Genomic DNA, 24859 nt, shown 5'->3' on the forward strand with positions numbered 1-24859 from the left:
CAGGAGGTCACAGTGGAGATGGATCTCAGCTTCAAAACTTCCAAAATGAGTAGACATACAAAAAGTTCTCCCAGACCTGAGAAAAGAAAGTTCTGCCACCTGCAAATGATCATCGGTGAAAACTTCATTTTTATGGTGGAGCTGCAGCTGTTAGTAATCAGTCCACTTGTGAGCCTGCCAGGATTAACTGGCGTGTTCAAGGGGAGACGTGCAGCATGCAGGAAATGTGTTAAACTCAGAAAGGCCTCTCAAAATGGCATTATAGAGGCACTTAAGTGGTGGTTAAGTGCCTTAAGGGCCTATCCCGCCTTTTGGAGGTGGGATTGAAACGGGGTCTGAAAGCCAGCATTCGGGAAAGTTGCTCAGAGACGGGTTGGAGGCGGGATCGGAGCCCAACGCCATTTTTGGCAGCTTTCCCACCTGACCTGCCTTCAAACTCGCCTCCTCGGGCCTGGTAAAATCCAGCTCTTTGTATTTATAACTAGCGAAAAAGGATTATGGATCAACCTAGTTTCTGGTAGGCAAGGTTCTATGGCACACACTATCCATAATTTAACATTAACTGTACTAAGTTGGGAGTTTCACATGAAGCGGCCCCAAGAATGGCGTGGGAAATGCAAATGGGAATGCAACACTGGCGCAGTAAGGGGGTGTTCTTCTGAGTTTGGGGTTAAGGGAGTCAGAGTAAAGGGAATTGTGTACTTGGCTCTGTTACAGCTGAATGCTTGATGCTGATACTCGAGTGCCAAAAATGGTTAAAAACAAGGATTTCAGCTCTCAGGGCCAACATTCCATGCTTTCATAAGGACAATGTTTACCCAAGACTAAAAAAGGAAAAAGAAACAAACAATGTAAGTGTGCGCATGCTACACTGATTGATAAGTAGATTTTGGTTTAAACAAACCTCTCATATATTGCACTTAATGGCCACCCTCTTAACAGAATAGGTGGAAAGGAATAAAATGTTTTAGTTAATTACACTGATATTTTCACTGTATTTACTTAAGAAATGAGAGGATACTTAGAAGATTTTTATGATCATATCTGTTCTGCCTTTCAGACTTCTGCTGTATTTGACTAGTGGCTGCTATCTGCAGAATGGAATAGGATGCTAATCTGTTTTAAATGAAGGAATGCTTCCACTAAAATAGCAGACAAAAGAATGTTATACAAACGGAATACGTTCATCTGCTAATATTTTTAAAATTTCAAACGAAAACAAAGCATCTTATTGCAAAACAAAGGGCTGGATTTTGCCGATGGGGAGCTTTTGGAGGCGGGACTCCCACTTGTTGGGTTTCAGTCCCGCCTCCATCAACTTCTGGCCAACCCACGATATTTTCCCTTGATTGACCTTGTTAAGCCCGCCCAGCAGGCTCAGCAGGCCAATTAAAGGAAAGCTGGTTACAGAGAACGTCAGCGTATGATGTTTCATCTGTCAAAAAGTTTTGACAGATGAATTGTCATCGTTTGACAGCTCTGTGAAGCTGTCAAACACTGACATTCTCTGCAGTTTGATGAGTTCTTGAATTCAAGACCTCATCAAACCTCTTTCTTTTGCAGAAATTAGATGGTTGTTGCATTGGAGAATGCAGCGGCCATCTGTCATCTCTACCGCGGTGGTGCGAGACTCTCCGCATACCAACCGATTGAAGCCTGCAGGAAGAAACAAAGGTAAGTAAACTTTTTCTAAGACTTTTCACTTATGTCACATACTCACCTCTCCACACTTGCACCCATTGCTCACCTTCACAGCGCACTTTTGCACCCCTCTGACCCCCGCAGACCCGCTACTCGCCTCGGTGACCATGGTGGGGTTCGGAGCCTTCGGGAAGCCCGAACTTATGTGGGCAAAATGGGGATAATTCTTTTATCTGCCTGTTAACTACCTGTTAACAGGCAGTTAAATGGCTGTAATCCCTTTCCGCCTCCAAGGAGACGGGACCTGGCGCGGGACAACTTCCCGCCTCCTGGCAAGATGGCCCGGAGGTGGGTTGGGGGCAGGTTGGGCACCCGCCCCCAAATTCTGCAATTTTCCCGGCAGTTCCGCCTCCATACCCGCCATCCCCGGGGCTGGCAAAATCCAGCCCAAAGTCTCTGCGATTGCTAATATAGAACAAATAATAATGTGAAATGTGTGCTGAAAGTGTGGTCCAACCTTTTACCAATCTGAGCAATACCCATTGTCTAAATCTATGTAGAATAATTAGGATATTTTGTTGGCAAGTTGCAGTAATTGCCTTTTAGGAACACAGGAACAGGAGTAGGTCATTCAATCCCTTGAGCCTATTCTGCCATTCAATTAGATCATGGCTGATCTGTGCCTCAACCCGATTGACCCACCTTTGCTCCCTTTCCTTTGATACCCTTACCCAACTGAAATCTATCTACCTCTGTATTGAAAGCTCCGATTGAACCAGCATCCACAGCCTTTCAGGGGCAAGAGTTTTCCAGATTTTGACCATTCGTTGTGTGAAGAAATACTTCCAGACTTCACTCCTGAATGGCCTCGCTCTAATTTTAAGATTATGCCCACCAGAGGAAATAGTTACTCTTTATCTACCCTATCAAATCTTTTTATCATTTTAAACATCCCTCAATCTTTTATACTCAGGGGAATATAAGCCAAGTCTTCGTAATTTAACCCTTTAAACCCTGGTATTTTTGCAGATTAGAGTCTTGGCTCAATTTGCTGGATTGGTCCAAATGTCTAGTAGGCCACATTAATATATTTACATTGCAATTCCTTTTATACTACTAATATTTTTGAGAGTTTAGTCAAAAAACTATTAGCGTTTTGTAATGGGAGTCTTCAAAGGATTATTTACTCTTGATACCTTGGAAAGGTTCACCAGTTACTAAATTAATAATAGGATAGGTTTTCCTGGCCCTTGCCCTCAGGGAATACCAATTTCCCCATGTGTAAAGTTTGGAAAAAAGGCATGGAAACCTATGTTGCCAGTACTGCCCCGAGATTTCTGGGGCATTCCTGGGTTGCGGAGTTGGGCCTGTGCCTGGACAAGGGATATCAAAAAATTAAATGAGAAAACCAGGAAACAGAATAAGGGTCAGGATTGAGTGATATATATATGAATGCACAAATCATAGAAACATAGAAAAATAGGAGCAGGAGTAGGTCATTCGGCCCTTCGAGCCTGCTCCACCATTCAATATAGTCATGGCTGATCCGCCACCTCAATACCATATTCCCGCCCTCTCCCCATACCCCTTGATGCCTTTTGTGTCTAGAAATCTATCTATCTCCTTCTTAAATATATTCAGTGACTTGGCCTCCACAGCCTTCTGTGGTAGAGAATTCCACAGGTTCACTCTGAGTGAAGAAATTTCTCCTCATCTCATTTCTAAATGTCCTACCCCATATCCTGAGACTGTGACCCCCTCATTCTAGACCCCCAGCCAGGGGAAACATCCTCCCTGCATCCAGTCTGTCTAGCCCTGTCAGAATTGTATACGTTTCAATGAGATACCCTCTCATTCTTCTAAACTCTAGTGAATACAGGCCTAGTCGACCCAATCTCTCCTCATATGACAGTCTTGCCAACCCAGGAATCAGTCTGGTGAACCTTCACTGCACTCCCTCTGTGGCAAGTAGATCCTTTTTTAGGTAAGGAGACCAAAACTGCACACAGTACTCCAAGTGTGGTCTCACCAAGGCCCTGTACAACTGTAGAAATCATTCAAAATAAAATTGGAGAGCTAGCAGCATTGATAGCTACGGTGCAATATTATGTAGTAGCTATAACAGAGATACGGCTTAAGAATTGGGAGCTTAATATTCCTGGTTAGAATATTTTCAGGAAAGTTAGGGAGGGGAAAAAAAGTGGGTGGGGTGGCAGTGTTGGTAAAGGATTCTATCACAGTTCTAGGTATAGAAATAATAAAGAAATAGGAAAGAAGTTGTTACAAATATTGGTGTGCATTACGAACCTCCAAAGCAGTGGAGCTGAGATAGGTGTGCAGCTTAACATTCGGTTCTGAAGGATCAGCAATAAACAATAGGAAAATAATATTGGGTAATTGTAACTATCCCAAAATAGACTGGAATGTAGATTATGCAGGTGGTCAAAGTAGGGAACACCTTTTAGGATGCATTCAAGAGTGCTTCAAATATGTGCTGGATAGAGTACAAAATAAATATATACCTATGAGGTGAAAAGGGATGTTTTAAAGAATAAAGTTCTGCAGATAAATAGAGAGATTCCAATCAATCTGGAACTTAAAAGGGAGGCTTTATAAGCATATATATATAATTAAAAAAAAATAATAGTTAGAGAGAGTATGGCCACTTAGGGATGAAGGGGGGAGTCTAATTGTGGAGGATGAAGGCATTGTAGAGATTATAAATAAATATATTGCATCAATGTCTACAAATGATGGTGGAGTTGAGAACATAGGTGTACAAGAGGATATGGAACAGCTGAGAGAGCTAACTGTGGGACTGGAGTTGGTTCTGAAAGAAATTAGCAGAATTCAAGATGAAACATAGACAGGATAGCAGACTGGAGGTATGTGCAACTTAATGTGGCTAAGTGTGAGGGATTATATTTCGGAAAAAATAAAACAAGGAATGGGAGTGCACAATACACTTGGGTCTGGATGAACAGAGAGACCTAGGGCTTTAAATACATCATTCATTGAAAGTATAAGTGCAGATGGATAAGGCCACAAAAAGACCAACGGCATTTGGGTTTTATAAATAGGGGCATGAAGTGCAAGTGTAAAGAAGTTATGATACATTTGTAGAAAATATATTGGTTCGGACATAGTTAGCGTAATGTGTGCAGCTTTGAGTGCTCTATAATAGAAAGGATATTAAGCTATAGAGGGCATCTGTGTAGATTCACAAAGATGATGCCAGGCATTAGAAACTACAGTTATGAGCAGAGTCATAGGGGTCGATTTTAACTCAGGTGCGGGCTATTGTCGTGTTCCCCGAATTTCGTGTTTCCCACACGAATCTAAATGGATGTGGGAGATTGATGCAATTTTAACACAATTGGCCAATTGATTTCCAATGTGTGGGAAGCCTTTGCAAAGGGGTTTTTCATGACTGAAAGTCCCCTCCGATGACGTCATCATTGCTGCTGCATTTAAGGTCCACAGTAAGCCTTGCTTCTTCTGCAGGCTTCCAAGCTTTCTCCATTTGATGGCACAGGAACCTGCAGGAACAATGGCCAGCAGGAGGCCAAGAGCAGCTCCTAGGTTTGATGAGGCAGCACTACAGGCATTGGTGGATGGGGCTAGGGCCCACAGGGAGGTCCTGTTCCCTTCATCAGGAAGGAAGAGGCCTCCCAGTCAGACGAAGGCTGTGTGGATACAGGTGGCTGGGGAGGTCAACTCCTTGGGGGTCACATGGGAAAAGATTCCATTACCTTCAACACACTGGAAAAGTAAGTATGAAGTTCTCATCACCCTCAATCTGATCCCCATTGCCTTTCCTCACCAGCACTCAGCTTTAGCAATCTCTTCCTCCACATCCCACTTGACACTCACATCCATGCACCCTTACCCATTCCCTCTCTCTCTATGCTCACATTCACATAACTATTCCACCATGCAGCCCTCACACTCCCTATCGCTCTGATGCTTTGAACACAACTCACAACACACAGGGAGAGCCCTTGGTCTTGCAACCTCACTCCATCTTTGTCTCCTTCTAAGTATCTATGCTATGCAATCTCTACACTCACTCCTTCATTCTCACTCAACCTCCACTTGTCTCCTTCATTGCAGGAAAAGAGAGCTCACAATAAAAGGGAAAGAGCCAGGACAGGAGGAGGCCCACCATCATTAGCCCAGCTCACCCCCTGGGAGGAAGCCGTCTTGGAAATTGTCGGGGTTGAAAAAGATGTGCAAGTTGGGGATGGACAGATGGGTGCATCACAGCAAGCTGGTGACAGAATAGTTTTCATTGACATTGCATGAGTCGCTGATAATGATTCTGAAGCTATAACAGATGGACTTATGATCATCTGCAATATGCAATGTGCATGTAACCTTGACCTCACATCTCTAACTCTTTCATTTACTCCCCCACAGGACCATCAAGAGCCCCCATCCCCACTGTCCAGGAGGAAGAGCCTGAGCTTCCACACTCCTCAGAGGAATCTGCAACCTCTGAGGGTGCAGCGTCAGCAGAAATAAGCACACCCAGCACCAGCGCAGACACTCATACCTCGGTGGGACCTTCGGGACATGGAGTAGTGTTGTCACCTGTTGTATCACAGCTCACAAGTGAGCATCAGCAGATTGTGGAGACAGGGACAGCAGTGGAGAGTCCTCGTTGGAGGGCGCAGGACTCTGCCAGCTCGGCTCAGCTGCATGTCGACCCTCTGCCTCTGGGTCCATCCTTAAGATCAGAGGTGATGGAACTCCATGCACAGATGTAGGAGTCTCTGGCAGCTTTTGTCTCTAGGGTCGCTGCGAGTGTGGAGCAAATGAATGAGTCCATAGCGAACATGAGCAGAGCCTTTGTGGAGTCATTGGCGCATGAACGCATCAACATGGAAAGGATGACAACTTGCACATCTTTTTCAACCCCGACAATTTCCAAGACGGCTTCCTCCCAGGGGGTGAGCTGGGCTAATGATGGTGGGCCTTCTCCTGTCCTGGTTCTTTCCCTTTTATTGTGAGCTCTCTTTTCCTGCAATGAAGGAGACAAGTGGAGGTTGAGTGAGAATGAAGGAGTGAGTGTAGAGATTGCATAGCATAGATACTTAGAAGGAGACAAAGATGGAGTGAGGTTGCAAGACCAAGGGCTCTCCCTGTGTGTTGTGAGTTGTGTTCAAAGCATCAGAGCGATAGGGAGTGTGAGGGCTGCATGGTGGAATAGTTATGTGAATGTGAGCATAGAGAGAGAGGGAATGGGTAAGGGTGCATGGATGTGAGTGTCAAGTGGGATGTGGAGGAAGAGATTGCTAAAGCTGAGTGCTGGTGAGGAAAGGCAATGGGGATCAGATTGAGGGTGATGAGAACTTCATACTTACTTTTCCAGTGTGTTGAAGGTAATGGAATCTTTTCCCATGTGACCCCCAAGGAGTTGACCTCCCCAGCCACCTGTATCCACACAGCCTTGGTCTGTGATAGAATCCTTTACCAACACTGCCACCCCACCCACTTTTTTTCCCCTCCCTAACTTTCCTGAAAATATTCTAACCAGGAATATTAAGCTCCCAATTCTTAAGCCGTATCTCTGTTATAGCTACTACATAATATTGCACCGTAGCTATCAATGCTGCTAGCTCTCCAATTTTATTTTGAATGATTTCTACAGTTGTACAGGGCCTTGGTGAGACCACACTTGGAGTACTGTGTGCAGTTTTGGTCTCCTTACCTAAAAAAGGATCTACTTGCCACAGAGGGAGTGCAGTGAAGGTTCACCAGACTGATTCCTGGGTTGGCAAGACTGTCATATGAGGAGAGATTGGGTCGACTAGGCCTGTATTCACTAGAGTTTAGAAGAATGAGAGGGTATCTCATTGAAACGTATACAATTCTGACAGAGCTAGACAGACTGGATGCAGGGAGGATGTTTCCCCTGGCTGGGGGTTCTAGAATGAGGGGGTCACAGTCTCAGGATATGGGGTAGGACATTTAGAAATGAGATGAGGAGAAATTTCTTCACTCAGAGTGAACCTGTGGAATTCTCTACCACAGAAGGCTGTGGAGGCCAAGTCACTGAATATATTTAAGAAGGAGATAGATAGATTTCTAGACACAAAAGGCATCAAGGGGTATGGGGAGAGGGCGGGAATATGGTATTGAGGTGGCGGATCAGCCATGACTATATTGAATGGTGGAGCAGGCTCGAAGGGCCGAATGACCTACTCCTGCTCCTATTTTTCTATGTTTCTATGATTGTCCACACCAAATGAGATAGATATCTCAACCCCTGCACAGCCGCAGGAGCAGCAGACTGTTGACGAGCCCTGACAGGCTCGCCACCCCAGAGGACGCCCGCCAAAGGTGTCGAGGCAGGAGCAGCAGGAAAGTGAGCAAGGGGCCTCCACATCTGCTGAAGCCACAGGGCAACCACTATGTAGGAGCATGCGCAAGAGGAAAATAGAGCACAAGTATTCACAAGGGTAGTCACTTGGGTGAAATTTTATGTATTGTTAAAAAAAGCCATCACATGAATTCTGTCAATAAAAAGTCTGATGGCTACTGCTGTATTTGTGGCGTGTGTCATTTCGCGAATGGAACTTTCACATTGAGGGCTTAGGATTACTTGCAACTGTCAGTATGCTGGACAAATAGCTAGGAATCCGCAGGGTCTTGGCCATTGTCGATGCTCAGGTAAGAAGCTGCGAGGCAAAAGTGTTTGATTGGCTAGGCTAAGCAAACCTGGCCAGGATGAGTGCGTTCCTTGCATCCCAGGCAGCAATGTTCTGGCGTAATGCTGCTGCTGGCTGTTGGTCCTCTGCAGGATGGTCGTTTTTGCCTTCCTCCTCCTCCCCCTCCTCCTCCTCGTCATCATCATCTGAGGACGGTATGTGAGGAGCCACTTGGTCCTCAGGAATCTACAAGCCACGACGCTGTGCCATGTTGTGAAGTGCACAGCAAATCACGACAATTCTGGAGACCCTGGCTGCTGAGTACTGCAGGGCTCCACCTGATCTATCCAGGCATCTGAAGTGCATCTTCAGCAAACCGATGGTTTGCTCGATTATGGCTCTGGTGGATATGTGGCTGGAGTTGTAGCGCTCCTCAGCTTCGTTGGCTGGCCAAGTCCTCAGGGGATAGCCCTTGTCTCCAAGTAGCCATCTGTGAAGTTGGTAGGCGGCCTGAATAGTGGAGGCACACTAGACTGGCGCAGTATGAAGGAGTCATGGCAACTGCCAAGGTACATGGCACAAACATGCAAAATCTCCTTCTTGTGGTCACACACCAGCTGAATGTTAAGGGAGTGGAAGCCTGGAATACCTGGATTGTGATGGGGAGCCCTAAGGGCCTCATGTGTGCAGTCAAAGACGCCCTGCACCCTTGGAAAGTCTGCCAGATGAGCTAATCCAACCGCTCGCACCGTCAGACTTGCGCGATCCTTGGTGAAATGGATGTGATTGTGCGCGAGGGCAAAGAGCGCATTGGTTACCTGCGTGATGCAAGTGTGTGCGGCCACCTGGGAATTGCAGCTGATGTCTGCTGATGATCCCTGGAATGAGCCTGAGGCAAAAAGGTTGAGTGCGGTGATGACTTTGATGGCCACTGGTAAGGAGTGTCCACCTGGTCCTCTGGGCAGCAGGTCTTGCTGCAGCATTGCGCAGATGTCAGTCACTACCTCTCACGAAAGTCGGAGCCGCCTTTGGCACTGCTGCTCAGTCATGTTGAGGTAGTTGACCCTACGTCTGTAGACGTTTGGGGGGGGGTATCTCCTGCGCCGACGGGCTTCCAGGCGCTGGCCCCTTCTGGCCTGTGCAGCTTCAGGTGGGTGAGCAGCAGCCTGGCGCTCCTGCTGCTGCTGCTATTGCTGGTGCTGCTGTTGTTACTGGTTCTGCTGCTGCCGCGCCTGGTGCTCAACCTCCTCTAATGCCCAGAAGGGAAGGAATTAATGGCTCCCATGCTTCTGGCATATGCCTCCATTGAGGAAGTGCTGAGTGAAGGTGGCGAGAGGGGTTTCCCAGGAGTTCACACTGGAGATGTGTGTGAGGCTCCAACCTTCCACAGGTGTGGTTAAGCCTGGTAAAAGTTGCCCCAGGCCTGAGACAACAAAGTCCTGCCACCTGCAAATGATGGCTGATCAAATCTCCTCTTTAATGGTTGACCTGCAGCTGATAGTCAGCAAGCCTATAGTGCTCTCGCCAGGTTTCACAGTCGTGATTCCCACCAGGCGTGTTTTACGTGGGAAAAGGGTTAAAATTGCAAGGGACTGTTAAAATGGGATTATAGAGGCCATTTAGTGGTGATTAAGGGCTTTAAAGACCAGTCCCGCCTGTTGGATGCGGGACAGATTCGGGACCATCAGACACGCCTGAGTAAAAATGGCTCGGAGTCCGGAACCAGGCCGGGGGGGGGGGGGGACCCACCCGCCAGTTTTTGCGATTTTAACCCCCCGCACGCCTCCAAGCCCGCCTCCACGGCTCAGTTAAATTCGACCCCATAGAGTCATAATGGCACAGAAGGAGGCCATTCAGCCCATCGTGTCCGTGCCAGCTCTTTGTAGAGCAATCCAGTCAGTCCCATTCCTCCGCTCTATCCCCGTAGCCCTGCAAGTTTATTTCCCTCAAGTGCCTATCCAGTCTCCCCTTGAAAACATTGAGTGTGTCCGCTTCCACCACTTCCGTCAGCAGCGAGTTCCAGGTCCTCACCACTCGCTGCGTAAAAAAGTTTTCCTCACGTCCCCCCTGTATCTCTTGCCCAAAACCTTAAATCTATGTCCCCTAGTCCTTGTACCATCAACTAGTGGGAACAGCCTTTCCCAGTCTAGCCTATTCAAACTCATCATAATCTTGTACACCCCTATCAGGTCACCCCTCAACCTCCTTTGCTCTAATGAAAACAAATCCAATTCCTCCAACCTGTCCTTGTAGCTAAGATCCCCCATCCCCGGAACCATTCCGGTAAATCTCCTCTGCACCCTCGCAAGTGCCTTCACATCCTTCCTAAAGTGTGGCCTAACCAGCGCTTTATAAAGGTTCAGCATAACTTCTCTACTTTTGTATTCAATGGGGGAAAAATTCAGTTGGTTTGCACCTCCCGTTAGCGCCTTAAGAGGGCGCTAATGGGGCGCATAGCAACTGGTGCCCGGGTGCGGCGATGTTTGCACCGCTAACAAAATTAACTAGACATTTTACGGCGGTACTAAACACTACCGCCATGATCTCCTGCGTTGGCAGATCGTGATGTCAGTCGAGTGTGCAACGCCCCAGTAGCGCCCTGGACCGGATATTGAGTGGCGCCCCCTGCCTTGCCGCCTGCCGCTAGCAATGACAGGTTGAGCGGAGCGTTTTGCAGTCAGGAAGGGACTGGGGGAGCGCTATTTAAAGGCGACCACTTCCTGCCTTTTTTTTGTTGGTGCCATTTTTGTGCCACGCATTCTGAGAGAGAGACACAGAAAGAGACTTCTGGAGATATTCAATGCTGTGTGAAGGAGTATTGGGTACTGAGCAGCACTTTGCATGTTCATTTTGATTTGCCCTTCCTTGTATTGATTTAGAAGAGACTGTGGGGGCTGCACTCTGAGCTCTTTCCCTGGGTCTCTCCATTGTTCTTTCCAGCAGATTTGATGTACAGGTCGCTCCAGGCCGAGATTCAAGGCTGCAATGAACAGGATGCAGATGGAGAGCAAGATCAACCCTCCCCTTTAAGAACTGACTGGTGCCGTTGTGTCTGTGTTCCATTGCTGACTGACATCACATGTGCTTCACCAGCGCTCTGAGGTAGCGCCTCACTCCTCGGCCTTTGCGCCTTGAGAGGTGTGTAGCACCTGGTTTAGCGCTCCAATCAACTCTGGGGGCGATAAAAGCCAAGTTTGCAGTTGGAGGTGATAATTCGCGCCAGGTGCTAAACTTTGTACACGGCCGATAATCGCGCCCCAAACAGGGCGATACTGAATTTTTCCCCCAATACCTCTATTTATGAAACCCAAGATCCCATATGCTTTTCTAACCACTCTCTCAATATGTCCTTCCACCTATGCACATTCCCTGCACACTCTTTAAAACTGTGCCATTAAGTGTATATTGCCTCTCCCTGTTCCTTCTGCAAGAATGCATCACCTCACACTTCTCTATTAAATTCCATCTGCCACTTGTCCACCCATTCTGCTAGTCTTTCTATGTCCTGTTCCAGTCGATTGGTATCATCCTCACTGTTTGCCACACCCCCAAGTTTGGTGTCATCAGCAAATTTAGAAATTCTACTTTGTATTCCAATATCCAGGTCATTTATATATATCAAAAAAAGCAGTGGCCCCAGCACTGTCCTTTGGGGAACACCACTGTCTACCATCCTCCAGTCTGAAAAACAGCCATTCACCACAACTCGCTATTTTCTGCCCTTAAGCCAATTCCTTACCCAAGCTGCCATTGACCCACCTATTCCATGAGCCTCAATTTTGTTAACCAGCCTTCTATGTGGTACTTTGTCAAATGCCTTCCTAAAATCATTGTAGACAACATCCATTGCCATTGCATTCCCTTCATCGATCTTCCCTGTTACTACATCAAAAAATTCAATTAGATTAGTCAAACATGATCTGCCTTTTACAAATCTGTGTTGGCTCTCCTTAATTAGTCCTGTGATACAGGGGGTAATTTTAACACCATGAAACAGGTGGGTTGGGGTCGGGTGGGAAGTTAAAGTGTTAAAAACTGAATCCTGATCCCAACCTGCCTACATCCGGTTTTAACGGAGGCGGGACGGGGTGTGGGGGGGGGCGGGCAGCCAACCCGCTCCCAGGAGGTAGCTCGCCCATTTAAATATTATAATAAGACTCCGTGCCTCATACTGAGCCACCATTTCAAATTGAACTCTGGCTGGCGGGGATTTCCCAGGCCTCGGGGAACCCACCAGCTAAAAGGAGGCGAGGGCTGCTGAATTCAGGAGGTAAGTGCCTTTCCATTTACTTGCTGGATCCAGTGTCCCTGCCTTGCCAACGCCCCACGATTGTACACCCCCTACCCTTCTGATCTCCCAAGGCCTCCGACCCCAAGGGCTCCGATCCACTCCCTCGACACTTCCGATCTGAACCCGACCCTTCCGATCTGCCCTCGAGCTCCCCCTCCTGAGGCCTCGAACCCCCTCCCCACGAGGCCTTCAATCTCCAAATCACCCCTCCGGCCTTCTATCGTTGGGCCCTGATCACCTTTCAATCTTCTGACCTCCCCCCTCCAGCCCCTGATCGTCCTCCGGCCTTCTGATCTCCCCCCTCCAGACCCTATCACCCTCTGGCCACCAATCAACCTCCGGCCAGCCCCCCTTTGGACCCCAATCACCCTCCAGCCTTCCAACCTCCCCCCTCTGGCACCAATCCTCCTCCGGGCCTGATCCTCCTCTGGCCTCCGACCCCCACAATCCTTCCCTACCTCCTTTCTGTGGCCTCCTCTCCATCTGGCTGGCTGCGAGCGGGAATCAGTGCTTTGAAATGCTAATCAGGCCCCACCATTAAACTAGTTTTCCTGCGTTTCCCATCTGTCTTCCAGCTGCACCACCACCCCCCTCCCCAACCCCTCTACTCCCTACTGTAAGGCTCGCAAAATTACACATTTTTCCCCCAAAGGAAGAAAGGAGAGATATTGGACTGTTTGAGGAAAATATTGGGCCAAAGGGATTTTAAAAATCAAATCCCCAAGAAGATTTGGCTGGTTTAAAAAGGCATGTTCAGACTTGCGAAAAGCTGTGACACAGAGAAGGTGGGGTGGGTCCCCAAGTTTGGATATTGGACAGTCTGGGAATGTCTTGGGCCACCTCAGCCTTTACATAAAGATAATAAACCTGTTTCCCACCAAAACTCACATAGGCAAAGTACATGAATAAAACAGTACATGCCCACAGCAACACAAAGGAAAGAACATAGCCCAACAGGATACAACAATCAAACAGCAGTCCAAAACCAATCAAAGAGATTTACAAACGTTTTACATTTTTAAACTAGTTTCAGGGCAATCCCGAAACCAATTAAAGGCCAATTAAAGTTAGATGGACCATCCCCGAAACTCGTTAAGACTAGATGGGCCATCCCCGAAGCTCGTTAAAGTTTTAAAATCTATTAAAAATAACGAGCCTGCCAAATTTAACAAAGAAACCCGAGATTTGGTGGTCAGATAAGCCAGGCCTCAAACCAGTATAATTGAGGCCTGCTTTGTTCAGAAAAACAGTCAGGACAGTCAGTTCAGTCAGTTCATCATCAGACAGTCAGCGAGAGCACAGTCAACGGATCATCATCAGAAGCGGAGACTTGAAGAAACAGAAGGAAGAGGAAAGTCGCAGCAACCGAAGGCCTAAAGAAACCAACAACTACCAATATTACCACCAACCAGGTAATACTGGGCCACCGCGACCAACAAGAAACCAACCACTGAAAATTCTAAAATCAAAGACTTGTTTCCACTCTACAGGCTAGTCCGACTTACCCCTGGGTAAGATTTTGACACAAAAGACCCTAAAACTTAGCCTAACCAAAGAAAATTGGGTACTTACCCGATACATCCAACTGCGCGACTAACCGCATCAGCGGACAAATCCAAACTGAAGACCCAATGCAGGTGCAGTCTTCTACCATGTCCGGGGTATGGCAGGCCCCAGCCGCCACAACTAAGGAGAACCCCGAAATCGTGAACCTCTACAATCTGTCAAGAAAGTCATTTGGTGAGCATTTCCTGGTCCTCTGGATTTCAACCTAGTTAGGATAGTGGGGTTGGGAGGGTAAGGGATTTTTGTCTATTGTAATTCTCCCTCGCATATTCCAAGTGTTCCCCACCCTTTTAGAGTATAAGTTTTATTGTATTGTATATTTTCCTGACTCAAAATAAAGATTTCAATTCTTTTGACCAACCCAGGTGTCTGTTGCTAGTTCATTACAACCCCCAAATAAGTCCAAAGTCTAGAACAAAGAGGGTGTGGGAGCAATTCGAACCGCTCAAAGGAGTCAGAGGTGAAGCTGACAAACAACCCACACAGCACCCTTACACTACCCACCTCCAAATTAAAATTCCAGCCACTGGGACTATTTGCACTGGTGTAGCAAAGCCCAAGAGAAGATTTGATAGAGATATTTAAAATTATGGAGTATTTTGATAGAGTGAGTAGGGAAAGACTAGTTTGTCTGGTTGGAGAACAAGGACAAGGGGCCATCAATCTAAAATTGTCACAGTGAGAGCGAGGACAGAGGTTAGGAGCAATCACTTTAAGCAAAGAGTTGTTTGAGCACGGAACACTTTACCATAGGGGTTGAGGCAGAGACCGTTTGATGGAAAAATTGGATAAATATTTGAAGCAGAGGAAGATATGGGGCTATGGCGTCACTTTGGATTAGCTTTGGATTGTTCTAGCCAAGAGTCAGTACAGATATGATGGGCTGAATGCCCTCTTTCTGTACTGTAAACATCTATGGTTTTATCTCTGAAACTGCAAATCTAGTCCATGTAGGCAGAAAAACAATTAAGATGTACTGTGCCTCTTGACATGCTGTTCCCAGCTGGAGTCAATTTAATGACTTTTGCTGCAAGCAAAAATAGACAGCGTCTACATTAACACAACCAGTTCCTTCAATATTTGGAAAAATGATTAAACATGAAGAACATACTTGACAATGTACTGAAGTGGAGAATTGAAAGTGGTCTGATTAATTGCAATTTGAACCTTCAAAACATCTCCCTGTCCTCAATTTCTCAGCAAAATGAATGCATGCATATGTTATTCCTTCTAAACGGTATTTGTTCAAAGCTGCAGCATTTTCTTTCAGATTATTCAGGGTTTTGTCTACTCCAAGGTTGAACTCCAAGTAATAGAAATGATAAAAAGTAATAGATGACAGAAATTTTTATTGTTATACCTGCATTCTCAATTTTTTCAGAGTGCGGTCCTGACGACAGCATTTTCTTTCTTCTTTAAAATCACTTTATTCTGTTTCCACTTTGAAAGTTTGGATCTTTTATTTGCTATAATGGGAAAGTGGTTTAAAGACAATAGAGCAGTTTAAAGCTCAAGTGGACACTGTTGCAATAAACAGGCCCAGCTTAGAAGCAGAGTTGCAGGGACAAGCTGAAATGCAATTCCCCGTGGTGGAAATTGGCTTTATTTTCCATATCTTGCACACGTTTAAGATATATAGAGGTGTGTTCTACAAAACTGACATCCCTAGATAGCGATCTGACAGACTCTTCAAACCCAATCATAGGCTTTCAGGAATAGTTGTGGGCAGTAAAGTAGTAACTGAAGCTTTTTAACTGACCTCCTCCTACCAGTGTTATATCATGTTATAATGCTCAGCAATTTTCTTGATCACCTTTGACTATTACACAGACTGCCTTAAAATTTTGGCGATCTGTGTATCTGTGCAACTGGGATAGTCACAGGAGAAAATGACTTCCATGGCAACATTATTTTAATATTCATTTATGGGTTGTGGGTGTCGCTGACAAGGCCAGCATTTATTGCCTGTTCCTAATTGCCCTTGAGAAGGTGGTGGTGATCCGCCTTCTTGAACCACTGCAGTCCGTGTGGTGAAGGTATTCCCACAGTGCTGTTAGGGAGGGTGTTCCAGGATTTTGACCCAGCGACGATGAAGGAACGGCAATACATTTTCAAGTCTAGATGGTGTGTGACTTGGAGAGAAACTTGGAGGTGGTGGTGTTCCCATGCGCCTTGTCCTTCCAGGTGGAAGAGGTTGCGGGTTTGGGAGGTGCTGTCGAAGAAGCCTTGGCGAATTGCCGGAGTGCATCCTGTAGATGGCAGACAGTACAGCCACGGTGCGCCAATGGTGGACGGAGTGAATGTTTAAGGTGGTGGATGAGGTTCCAATCGACATAAAATGGCTGAAGCCAATAACAATAATAGTTTGCATCTATATAGTGCCTTTATTGTAAAAGAAATCTCAAGGTGCTTCACAAATGGAAAAAGTTGCAGGAATGGATATTGCATTGTGGTCGGAGGGATTAGAACATATGAAAAAAAGCTTGGTCGAAAAGGCGGCATTGAGAAGCTTTTTAAAGGAGGAGGCAGGGCTGATGAGGCACAGGGGTTAGTGAAGGAGTTTCCTTGAGAGGGGCTGAGGAGGCTGAATACTCTGCCACCGATGGTGGGGTGAAGGGGGGGGTAAGGAGTGGGGGACGACACACAAAGTCCGAAGTCTGAAGGCCTTAGGATGAGGAAGGCAATAAAAAGCTGAAGGAGGTTGTAGAGATAGAGTGAGGCAAGATTATGGAAGGTTTTCAAGGTGAGGTTGAGAATTTTAAAATTAATACTTAGGGGGCGAGGTAGCTAGAGTAGGTCAGCAAGGACAGGGCCGAGGGGCTAGTGGGACAGGATATGAATGGTTGTGTTTTGCACAAGTTGAAAATTTTGGAGAATGGAGCACTGAAGATTAGCAAGGAGGAAATTGGGGAAATTTAGACCAGAAATGACAAAAGCAGTCTAAGGCCTTCAGAAACAGAGAAACTCAAGTAGAGGTGAAGGCTGGCAATGTTGAATTGGTAGAAATAAGCAGTCCTAGTAATAGGACATGAGGTTTGAAGCTCAGCCCAGGTTTGAACAGGGCGCTAAAGTCCAGCTAACCCAGAGCAAGTGGCAGGGAGGAGAATAGGGTCAGTGATACAGGTGTGAAATTTATGAGGGGGTTCAAGATGATGGCTTTCATCTTCCCATTGTTCAGGTGAAGGAAGTTTTGACTCATCCATGACTTGATGTTGGATGGACAGTCAGACAGCTTGGAGGTGATTGCAAGGTTGAGGGAAGCGGTCGAGAGTTAGAGCTTGGTGTCAACAGCATATATATAGAAACTAACCCCATGCCTGCGGATGATGTCACTGAAAGGCAAAATATCGATAAGGAAGACGAGGAGTCTAGGGCTATTATTTAAGCAAGGTGAGAGAGAGGAATCAAGAAATTATAGACCTGTTAGTCTAACATCTGTTGTGGGGAAGTTATTGGAATCTATAATTAAAGGACAGACTGACTGAGCACTTTGAGGAATTTGAGCTGATTAGAGAGCGACAACATGGATTTGTAAAGGATAGGTCATGTCTAACGAAACTAATTGGCCCAGAAATTTGGGTCCCAACGCGTGAGTACGCACAGGATACTCACGCGTGGACCCGATGGGAGTGCCGGTTTATTGCATGCACTGCGCATGCGCGGGAAACCGGCACTTCCGTTCCTCTGAACGAAGGGGTTCAGAGGTCGAACACGTGCACGCGAGAGTCTGCGCGTGCGCTTTGAACTTACGTTTTTTTTTACAGGTTTTTCCGTGAGGGTAAGTCTTTACATTTTAGAAATGTAAAAACCAGGCGTAAGGCCTGCATTTTAAAAAGTAAGTGGTCAATTAATTAAAATTAAAACATTTTTTCCACAGGTTTATTATTTTTAAATACTTTAAAGCAAGGTAAGTTTATTTTTAGCCCCGTTTTTTTATGAAATTATTTTTTTCAAAAATTTAAATTATTGCTTAAAATAGTTATTTAATGTAATTTATAGTTTATTTAAAAAGTGCGATTTTTAAAAAATTTATTTGAAGGTTTACTGTTATTTTTGGGGCCCGTATATTCATAAGTTTAGACAGGTCTTCCTGTCAATCTTATGGTGTGGAGATGCCAATGTTGGACTGGGGTGGACAAATGTAAGAAATCACACAACACCAGGTTATAGTCACAGTGACCCCACCTCATTGTTCTTTGATGTAATGTTTTCCTGACTGACCTGTTTGGACACCATTTACACCTTTGATTGCTGTGATTATCTCTCTGCCGAGGTGTGATAAATGGCAGTTAGAAAGATTACCTGTAAACATCTGACATTATTCTCTGACTATATAAGCTGTGTTTTTATGCATCTCTCCACTTCACCTGATGAAGGAGCAGTGCTCCGAAAGCTTGTGATTTCAAATAAAGCTGTTGGACTATAACCTGGTGTTGTGTGATTTCTTACATTTGTCAATCTTATGAATGGGCTTTTCCCTCCTCTAATTGGCTGCCCATGGCTCACGTGATCCCAGGGGACGCATCGCACTAACTATGCCCCTGGGACACGCAAGCACAGCGCGCCGGGAGTTGGAGCAGGCCCCGGAGCGGAATTCCACGGGAGCCCAGAGCTCAACTGCTGGCGCGCAAGGTAAGTGCAGGTTGGGGACTTGCACCCACGGGTAAAGTAGTAGACAGGTGAATGTCTATGAATGAGGTTTATATGGACTTCCAGAAGGCATTTGCTAGTGCTCTACATAAGAGATTGTTATCTAAAATTAAAGCTCATGGAATTGAAGGCAAATTATTGACCTGGTTAGGAGATTGGTTAGGAGGTAGAAGACAGAGGGGGTGATTTTCCCACTGGAGGCGAGATGGAGGCGGGTTTCAGTTTGGGTGGGTTTGAAACCCACCTCCACTGATAGGTTTCAAAAATTTGCGATTTTCCCATGATTGGCCACTTGATTTCAGTGGTGTGGGATGCCCTTGCTCAATTAGTGTTTTGGGACTGAAACTCGCCTCTGTTGACAGCACTTTTCCAGTCTGATTTTATGGTTTCTTGCTCCCTTGGCTCATTCCACAGCAATTCTGTGTCTCCTGCACCACCTCCAACATCTTTTGAGAAACCACTATGTCCAATTGCAAGGCAAGGGCCTACCCGAGGCTCTCGGATGAGGCGTTGCAAATGTTCTTGGAGGGGGTTACAGCTAGCATGGAGGTGCTCTTCCACTCATCTCAGAGGAAGAGGCCTGCCAAAAAAACCAAGGCTGTGTGGGTACAGCTGGCAAGGGATAGAACCTCCAGATCTGTGTGCAGATTGGGAGACTGTTTCTGTATATTGATGAAATGCCATCCCTGTTGGAAAGCATTAAAATGATTTGAAGCCAAAATGTTGGCGTTTGTAAGGGACGGTGTGTTTTGAGTCAGCTTTGCCTCTGACTGTTTTGAGCGGTTCGAATCGCTCCCACACCCTTTGGTTCTAGACTCTGGACTTAGGTACAGGCTGCGATACAAAATTGGAGTAGACAACTGGTTTGGTGCAAGAAAACTGTGTTTTATTAGAGTCAAAATAAAATTATAACATTGAAAAATTACACTTAGATTACTGGAATAGTTACAGACATTCAAGAGTGCGCTTAATTAGGAATGGGGAACACACGGCACAACGAGGGAAAAATCACATTAATAATCCCCCTACCCTTGTCCCACCCCCAATATCTAACTAAATTGTGCTAAAAGGGGGCCAGGAATCATGCTCACCAACAGGGGTTTCTTGACAGTTCGAATCCTGTCAGTTAAGTTGGTTGCATTTTGGAGTTCGCTCTTTGTGTCCTTTGGGGCCTGCCTTCTCCACGTGGTACTAGTCTTAGAATCTGCGAAGGTTCTTCAGTTTGGTGGAGTCCGCTGATGCGGTTTGGGCGTGGTTGTGGATTTGTCTGGTGAGTACCCACTTTTCTCAGTTAGAAATAGGGACAATAAAGTCTTTGTTGGGTACTTTAGCTTGTAGAGTGGAAAGCTTCGGGTTTTGTTCTTCCGGTGGTGGGATGGTCGTCGGGTTTTGTTGCGGTTGGGGTTCGGTTGGCGGTCTTCGGTGTTGGCTCGGTCGCGGTGGCCTAGATCATTACCTGTGTAGTGGTAATGATCTGAAGGTATGGTTTACCCGGCCCCTTTTGTTACCGCGGTGCTCGTGGTCGGTCCTCGAGTAGGACTGCGGTTGCGGCCTTGTTGTCTTCGGTCGAGCCTGCCCCACCGTGCCCCCTCGCCGTGATGTTGCGTGAGCCTTCCTGTTGGCTTCACTTGGCCCCCTCTGGTGTCGTGTCGATAGCTAGCGTGCCTCCCGAATGCTTCTCCTTTTGGTTTCGGGTGGGCCTACAGTTATATTGTTTTTGAGTTTGTTATCTGCGCCCCAAATCAGGGTTAGTTCTTTGTCTGATTTTTGGCGGGGTCATTAAGGTGATTATAGCCATTCACCTTAACTGGTTTTTGGGTGGTTGTCTCGTTGCTAAATGGCTTTTAATGTCTTGGGTGTTTGTTATGCATAATGTTAATCGGTGTCTTCCTGGCTTGGTAGCTAGTTCAAACTGTAAGCGATTATTTATGCATAGTTTTGATGGGCTTTAGGTTTGTGCAAGATTAAGTCTTTTCCTGGGTTGATTTGTAAACAAAGGGAAGAATGCGTATTCTGTCTCATCCAGTTGTCTGGTTTCAAAATAACAAGCCTACAGGCCCAGGCATGTCAAGTTGTAAGCTTTTGGACTTGACCTCCTGTCTGCAGGGTCCTACTTTAACCTTGCTGTTTTTGCCATAATGTCCAAAAGCCATTCCCTTCAGGGTTCCCTTATCGATAACTTGTCCTTCAGGGTCCCTAATTAATAACTTGGGAAATGTGGGAATTTTGAGAATCCTACATTCCTCCCTGTGATACTGAAACTCGCTTCAAGTATCATTCTTACAAAGGTGAGCAAAATTCCTGACCCTCCATAGCCAATCTTCCCCTGTAATTACCTATCTAAAATCGCATGACACACACATTCCCCATTCTTTAAAAATGTAGTGTACATAAGTATACATAGGCAGAATACAGTTATTTACACACATCCAAGCATGGAGGGGGTCCAACACCCCTGCACCACTTGGTACACATACATCTTTATTACAAATAACACGTCAAAGTCTTTATTAAAAATAAGAGAACACAAAAAAACAACAATCCTTATTCAGAAACACAAAAATAAAAGATTCAAACAGGTGCATCCCTTTCCACCATAACATAATGCTTCTTCCAAGTGCTTTTGTTTCAGAATTCTAGTGTTTTGCATTTTCCCTTACACTGAGTGCACAACAGGTACAATACTATTCCCAGCTGGCAAACCACGAGGATGTGGGAAGCCATTCTAACCCATGAAGGGACCTCTATGTTTTAAAACATCATTCCAGGATCCCCTTCTTTGTCTCCCCGTGTTGCTAAAGTACTTAGTGTGTGTAGTGTACAGTTCGGTTTTGTCTACGTTGGCAAAATCAAACTCGTAGAATTTCCTAAACATTTCTCTTAACAGGACCTGGTATAGCTGTTCTGTCTCAGGTAAGTCTACCTCTGTAAGGTTTAGAATCACGGAAGCTACCACGTAGTGCACCCCCTGGTATAGCACCTTTTCGGTCGGCACTAGTACCAGCCCATTCCCTGGTCCCTTGGTGGTGGCAGGGCACCTCTCTATGAATGTCCTTGCTGTCTGGGTCGTGGGCAGAGGCTTTCGGGCGCGTGCCACGAGTTCAGTGGCTTTAACTGGGGCTGTGGAGTGTGGCACTATGCAAGTGTGTAGGTGGGAATCCCATTCCACCCCTTGCCCCTTAACCTGCCATGCTGCGGAAAAGATGATGGATATGCCCGTGGGGCAGGCCCTTTGCGACCGCTACATGCAGACATAAATTCCCTGTTCCGACTCCCACCACTTATCCCAGCACACACCAGCTCACCCTTGGGTCCCTGTGATCGTCTGGTAGGTGTCGTTCCCTAGTCGTTCCCAGTCAGCTGTACAGTCCCCCATGTCTCTGCTCAGCTTCCTGAGCCACCACCACCTTCCCAGGGGAATCTGTCCTCTGCAGGTCAGGCACACGCGTTTCCCCTCAGTGACCCGACCCGTGTGGCCACAACCTGTATGCTGGGGCAGGGGAGGGAGGGCTCCCCGTAGGTGAACCCGGTCTGGCTGGAATACCGGGTGGAGTTAGATCCCAGCCACCCGGGCCATCTTCCCTCATGGGAATAGATAGCGAGCTCCTCCACGCCTTGTTCGCTGCTCCCTGCAGTCACAACCGGTGCTCTCTCTCCTGAGCACCCATAAATGTGGGAGTCCGCCACATTACCTCGCCTCCCAGTGCTCATTCCTATCAGGGCGAGTAGGAGTGTGCCACCCTTCATTTCGAAATCCCTTCTGTAAAGAGACACAAGAGCATATAGCCAGGTCCCGAGAAGATTCCCTGGTTTGGGTAAAGCATAGTCGAGTCTTGCGACCTCGACTCAATACAAACACTCTTAAAAACAATAACACTTAAACTACCAATCACCTTGTTTAAAATTAAACTAAAACACCCAAACTTAACAATCCCAAAATTACTTTACAGAAGCTATGTACATCCGCCGCCCGTCTCCGAGCGGCCAGGCTAATCCCTGTTCGGGCTGCAGCACACTACTCCCTTGGGTGTGGCTGCCCTGTCCTGTCCTTTTGGTCCCTCGCAGCCTGAGGCTGCTGGTTGGGGACCTCTGCCCTCAGACCGATCCCTGACTTGAGAGGCTGCCCGTTTAAACTGGGGAGCCGGTGACCACAGTTTCTTTGGCCGTGGCATTCGTGGCGACCTTCTAGGGACATTGGCTGGTGGGGGTTTTCTGGCTGGTGGGTCTTTAACACGAGCCACTGCACCCTCCTGCGCGGTCTGTGAACTTTCCACTACCGCTGGCTGGGGATTTTTATCCTCAGGCTTTACCTCTCTTGAACCTGTGCTAGGGGCAGGCAACTCTACGCAGCCTGATGCTGCAGGCTGAGGGCCCTTGCCCTCACATTCCACCTCTCCTAAACCTGGGTTAGGGGCAGGTAACTCTCTGCAGCCTAATGCTGCAGGCTGAGGGTCCTCGCCCCCAGGTCCCACCTCGTCTAAGTCCCAGAGGAGTGGGGGGGTGTCCCAAACGGTGGGTGGGATAGCCCTTCCCCTAAAACAAGCCACTGCACCTGCCTGTGCAGTCTGTGAGTTTGCTCCTGCTGCAGACTGGGGATTTCGATCCTCAGACCTTGCCCTAACTGGCTGTTCCCTTCTCTCAGGCTTAAACAATTTACATTGGTTAATGTGGAACCATTTGATGCGCCAAGGCATCTTTATGGCGTATACCATGGGACTTGCCTTGTCTACAATGCTGTAGGGCCCCATGTAAAATGGTTCTAGACTTCCTACCCGAGCAAAATTCCTAACCATAACCTGACCCCCTATCTCCCACTCGTGGTGTGTTCGGGGTTCTAACAGCAATCGGTTACTCCGATGCTGCTTTCCCATGTTCCCAGCTGCCTGCCCGTGGACCTGTTTAAGGTGCTCAAATATGTTCCTGGCGAAACTGTCCCGGTTTACTTCCCTGAGCTGACCTTCTGTGAGCACCGGGGCTAGTAAATGGGTGGGGGTCCGCATAACTCTGCCAGTCATCAGCTCGTGTGGAGAATACCCCGTGCTTTTTGACTGGCTGGCTCAGATCCCCATCAGGACCAACGGTAGGACCTCTGCCCATTTTCTAGGTGAGTCTACTGTCTCTTTCCTCAGCCTTTCTTTCAAGGTCCTGTTCATCCTCTCCACAATCCCTGAGGACTGTGGGTTGTGTGCAACGTGCCATTTCCCCTCAATGCCGAGTACCATAAGGGTATTCTGCATGACCTGCCCGGTAAAGTGACTCCCTTGGTCGGACTCCACATACTGTGGTAGCCCCCATCGCGAGAACACCTCCCTGACCAGGATCCTGGCTGTACCCAGAGCTGTGGCTGTTCGGCAGGGGAAGGCTTCTACCCACTTTGTGAACACGTCCACCAGGACTAGGCAGTACTTATAGCCTCCCTGGGCGGTGGGTAGGGGCCCGATGTAGTCGACCTGGATTGACTGCCATGATCCCTCTACCCTCCTGACGTGTCCCATAGGTACCTTCCTTTTGTGGGGGTCAGGGTTGTTAGCAGCACACACCAGACAGCTGGCACAGAACTCGCGGACATCTTCCCTAAGTCCTGGCCACCATCCCGCCTGTTCCACCTGCTGCCAGGTGGTCTCAGGCCCGGGATGCCCCGCTTCTGGACCCTCATGGGCCAGTTGAAGGAATTCCCTCCAGTGCTGCTGTGGTACCACCCATTGTTCTCCCCTAAACAGCATGTCTTCCTTCACAGAGAGGGCTGCTGTGCCGTAAGGGCCCTCTACCCTTTTCCCCTCAGCCACTGCACTGAGGTGTGGAGATGCCGGAGTTGGACTGGGGTGGACAAATGTAAGAAGTCACACAACACCAGGTTATAGTCCAACAGCTTTATTTGAAATCACAAGCTTTCGGAGCGCTGCTCCTTCTTCAGGTGAAGTGGAGAAATGCATAAAGACACAGCTTATATAGTCAGAGAATCATGTCAGATGTTTACAGGTAACCTTTCCAACTGCCATTTATCACACCTCGGCAGAGAGATAATCACAACAGTCAAAGGTGTGAATGGTGTCCAAAC

The sequence above is a fragment of the Somniosus microcephalus genome, chromosome 3 (genome assembly GCF_052327205.1).
Source record: "Somniosus microcephalus isolate GS21.2 chromosome 3, FLI_Smic_1.0, whole genome shotgun sequence".
Lineage (NCBI taxonomy): Eukaryota > Metazoa > Chordata > Chondrichthyes > Squaliformes > Somniosidae > Somniosus > Somniosus microcephalus.